Source organism: Trifolium pratense, linkage group LG3 (genome assembly GCF_020283565.1).
Source record: "Trifolium pratense cultivar HEN17-A07 linkage group LG3, ARS_RC_1.1, whole genome shotgun sequence".
NCBI lineage: Eukaryota > Viridiplantae > Streptophyta > Magnoliopsida > Fabales > Fabaceae > Trifolium > Trifolium pratense.
Window position 1 is genome coordinate 16,544,727 of NC_060061.1, and position 5,463 is coordinate 16,550,189.

The following is a 5,463-nucleotide window of genomic DNA, read 5'->3' on the forward strand; positions in this document are numbered from 1 at the left end:
ACGAAAGACTTCCTTATAGACCACATTCGAAGTCTTAGTCGTATTTTCACCATCGTCGTCGATGATCAATATTTTTGATCCTTTTCTAGAAGTAACTCTTGAAATTGCAACATACAACTGACCATGTGAAAACATTGGCGACGAAAGATATATCCCAACATGCTTTAAAGATTGTCCCTGACTCTTATTAATAGTCATCTTAAAAGAAATCATTATAGGAAATTCTCTCCGTTGAAATTTAAAAGGAGTTCTCACGTCAGATGGTGTCAGAGAAAATCTAGGTATGAAAACCTGATCACCAATATTACTTCCTGAAATAATTTTTCCTTCAAGAGCACGTTTTCCCAATCTCGTAATAATAAGTCTTGTTCCATTGCATAATCCTAATTTTTTATTCAAATTCCTTAATAGCATAACTGGAACTCCAACATTAAGTCTCAACTTGTGATTTGGAAGTCCCGACGTAGAAATCGTGTTCAAAAATTCTGGAGTATGAACATCATCCACTGTTTGACCGTCTACATCTTGTGTGAGTGGAGTATCATAACTCAAATATGTTTTTTCTTCACCAGGAATTAAATCTAACATATAATTATTTATTGTGTCGACTATTGAATTTTTAGGAGCTATTATAGCTCTATTTTGGAAATACGTTATATCGTTCATGTTTTGTAAAAGTTGGGGATAAATGCTTTCAACGATAGAAGCAAGAGGATCACCTGAATTTTGAATCAATAAATCCGATGGAATGTCAAATTCTAAATCATCGTCGTTGTCATCTCCAATTTCTCCATCGCCAACACTCAAAACCCATTCAGAAAACAATCTTCTTTGTTCAACGTCTACACTCGAAGCACCACCGAGAAGCCTCGTGTTTTTACTCAATGTTAAAACTTCACAAAAATTCCAAAGAACCGAAGAATTAATAGTAGCATTAACAACTTATGGCCTTGTACCTTTGGGTATTATTGGTAGAATTTGTTTAAAATCTCCGCCAAAAACAACTTTTCCACCGAAGGGAATATGTTTATTTTTTTAATTAACAAACTTGAGAATATCTTTTAAAGTTCAATCAACAGCTTCGAAACAGTGTTTGTGCTTCATTGGTGCTTCATCCCATATAATGAGCTTTGCTTTTTGTATTAATAGCGCCAAAGGGCTTTTAGGAACTATGGTACATGTTGAAAACTCGTCAACATTTAAAGGAATACAAAACCTTGAATGTGTTGTTCTACCGCCAGGTATAAGCAATGCAGCGATCCCACTTGAGGCAACTGTTAAAACTATCTCACATTTTGAGCGTAATGCGGCTGACATGGCCCTCCAGATAAATGTCTTCCCTGTACCGCCATAACCATAAAGAAAAAACACATCAGGTTTGTTTTCGTTAACTCTTGTCATGATTGTGTCATATACTTTACGTTGCTCTGAAGTCATAGTTGACATCAATGTAACATGTTCCTCAGCTAATGATTGTCTGTTATAATTCAATTCATCGTGTATTAAACTATTTTGTATATCAGAAACTAATGATGTGTCTGCTCTACGCATTGGAGGATAATCTTTTAAACTCTTCTCACAACTAAGTAACATAATTTCAATATCTGCTAGTGCATATTGTATCAATTGATCATTGGTTAATATTAAATTTGCAATGTTAAAATCAAAATAATGAGTATGAATTTATAACTGCACGAAACCTATCCCTTAAAATTATACCAATTTGTCCTCTTCCGGTGTATACCATTGTAACCCAAGCCCTGATACAGCGGATATTGTAAAAATCTTTTAAAGCATATCAGCCATGCGTTAAATAAATATTATTGTTAATTTTTTCGACTAATACTTCAAATTGATTCACGAACGGATCTACCAAAGTTGCGAAACGATAAATTTCGTGTTGAAAATCAGTAGAAAACATCTTCGGAAGCATCACTGCACCCTATAAAGTCAATGAACAATAGAAATGTTAGGAAAAAAATTTTGAGTTTTTTCCATTTAACAATGTTCTATGAAATGATGAACACTGCATATTATTTATTCCTTGTTAAGTATCAATCTAAATCTAAATATAATAGAAATCACTCACTAAATGCAAAATTGTGTCGTGTGTGAAAATCCTAATATCAATACTCGGTATCCTAATTTTAATAGAAATAACATATAAAATAAAATTAAATAGAAATAATTGAGAATTTTGGTGTAAAAAACAATCTATTAAAAAATTTGGAACTATACTAACTTCGGTTACGTAAAACTCAACGCAGTAGGTCCGATATCTAATTTGCAATTCATTAACCAACTTCTCCCGATCAGATAAAGGATTGAGACTCAAAGGACCTGTTTATATATATATATATATAAAGTTAGCATAAAGTTTAAAATAATATCGATTTCAGGAATAACGATAATAAATCACAAAACAAAATGAAAGTTTATACACACCTCTGAGTAAATTTAAGTCGAATTGTGGTGAAGTTGTTAACATGAGACATTGAAATGTGAAAAATGTTTTTTTTTTTTTAATAGATTTCAATGTTGTTAAAGGTGTTATAGTATGAGAATATATATATATATATATATATATATATATATATATATATATATATATATATATATGGGGTTTTCTAACTTAGACCCTAGTTAGGTCTAAGTTAGCAAGGTGCACCTTTTCAATTGGACCAAAATACCCATTCTTTTTAATTAATTAACCAAAATACCCATTAATAGACGCGGATCTAGTGTCGCGCGCGTACCGAAGGACCATGGTTACAGACCGTTGATTTCCATCAGACAGCAAAGATCTGATCTCATCAAGACTGTCTGATCAATCCGACAGCCTAGATCATCCTGATCCATCAGATTCCAGCGCGTGCGCCACACTGGATTACACCCGGAGAGAGAAAAATTTTCTTTTTAAAAGTAGGACACGTGTCACACAATGGTTGGCTGGACGTGATTTTTGTTCATTTAATACTTTGAACTCAATTATTTCGTTGTAAATTAATTTTTTAATTTTTTTTTTTATACCAAAATTCATAATTTTTTTTTCTACAAATAGAGACTTGGTTCGTTTGATTTGGACACCAAAAAAAAATGCAATTTTTCACTACCTTAATCTCATTTTTTGTCTACTAAATACGTTACTTGTGTGTTGTAATTTAACACGCACCACTCAACCAACTCACTGAAACCATTATACCAGGAAAATAGTAGATAATATTCTGGAACTTTTGGTATATTTTATGAAATTTTTGGAGACCTGAAACTATTTTTAGTTAATTAAATGAGATAAAACGGTAATTAAAAACTAATGTTTGCTTCTGAAACCATTTTACTGGTAGAATGGTTGCACATAGTTGTATTCTGAAACCATTTTACTGGTAGAATGGTTTCAATGAGTAATTTATTAATTGTGTTTGCTTCTGAAACCATTTATCTGGTACAATGGTTTCAGAGAGTTGTAATCTGAAACCATTTTGCTGGTAGAATGGTTTCAGTAAGTTGATTATTAGTTATTTGCTTCTGAAACCATTTAGCTTGTAGAATGGTTGCACATAGTTGTACTCTGAAACTATTTTACTGATAGAATGGTTTCAGTGAGTAATTTATTAATTGTGTTTGCTTCTGAAACCATTTAGCTGGTAGAATGGTTTCAGTGAGTTGATGTAAGGTAGTGAAAAATGAGATTAAGGTAGTGAAAAATTGGGTTTTTTTTTCTGTGTTCAAATCAAACGAACCAAGTCTCTATTTGTAGAGAAAAAAAAATTATGAATTTTGGTATAAAAAAAAATTAAAAAATTAATTTACAACGAAATAATTGAGTTCAAAGTATTAAATGGAAAAAAATCATGCCCAGCCAATCAGACAGCGACACGTGTCCTGCTTTTAAAAAGTAGATTCTTCTCTCTTCAGGGTGTAATCCAGTGTGGTGCACGCGCTGGAATCTAATGGATTCGGATGATCTGGGCTGTCTGATTGATCAGACAGTCTTGATGAGATCAGATCTTGGCTGTCTGATGGAAATCAACGGCCTGTAACCATGGTCCTGCGGTACGCGCGCGACACTGGATCCCCGTCCATTGATGGCAATTTGGTTAATTAATTAAAAAGAATGGGTATTTTGGTCCAACTGAAAAGGTGCACCTTGCTAACTTAGACCCAACTGGGTCTAAGTTAGCAGCCCCCTATATATATATATATATATATATATATATATATATATATATATATATATATATATTTCCAAATCACGCGTGATAATAACTTTCCAAATCTCACATGATAATTATTCTCTAAATTTATGATCCGGTAGAAAAAAAATCATTGATCAGGAAAGACATAAAAATATTTCGTGATGAATAATATAGTCAACAATAATTTTGATATGATATACTTTTAAAATTGATGGTGCTTATCAATTATTGCACATAATTTTAATAAGAATTGGTATACTTGCCATAGTGGTTGGAAATATTGCCTTGCACTGAAGGGTTGCAGGTTTGAATCCTAGTCAAGACAAAATTGTATTATTTTTTAATAAAAATTGCAAGATAAAATGGAGGGAAAACAGGAAAAACAAATTAGGGTTTAGAGTTTGCTTGTGTATACAAGCTTATAATATAAAAGATAGGGCAAAAGCCCAAAAAAAAACAACAAACTAAATGTAACACCCCCTTTTCAAAGACTGAAAAGAAGAGCGTCACAGTTCTCTACCCAAATTTAAATGCTTAAATACAAGCAAATAAAATTATGCTGATTTATTTTTCTTAAAAAGAAAGTAATACGTGAGAAATGTACTCTAATATATGAGTATTATTTTTGTTTCTTTAAGTAATCTCAAAATACACTTTATGTAAATCGAAGGTAAGCCCATAAATAATATGCTTCACTTATATCAAACAATCATCAAGTAATTTTGCTCAAAGAATTTTCAAATATAAAACATTTCCATTTCACATAAGTGTCTTACAATTTTTCAATATGAAATAATAAAAGATATATAAATTCCTACAAAAGACTCTAACCCACAAACGATCACGAGCTGGTCAAACACTAAAGATGCATGTCATCTAGAGAGTACCCCAATGACGTCATCAATACATATCAAAGAGATCTTTCTCTTCGGAATCCAAAAATAAAACTAGACCACCAATCAGATACCTAACGTTCTTTATTTTAATGTCTCTCACAATGCCATTTTCCTTTCCTCAATGAACTTCAACTAGAGGTCTTAGTATCCTGCACTAATTGTTGTAAGGGGTGAATCACTCGTACACAAGTTACCATCGTGATGATGTCACAAGGCTACACATAATATTATACAAGTATATACATTTTTATTTAATAGTATATATACATACCTGAGTATCTAATCATGTATTTAATTAAATAGAATCAAGTAGTCAAATAGTCACATATAGTCAAATAATCACAAAGTGAATTACACAAACATTATATCAT

At 31.8% G+C, this 5,463-nt stretch overlaps 1 pseudogene; it reads right to left on the minus strand.

The window, feature by feature from the left end:
• Positions 1-2,488, minus strand: LOC123914666 (annotated as a pseudogene).
• Between the last annotated feature and the right edge of the window lie 2,975 nt (positions 2,489-5,463).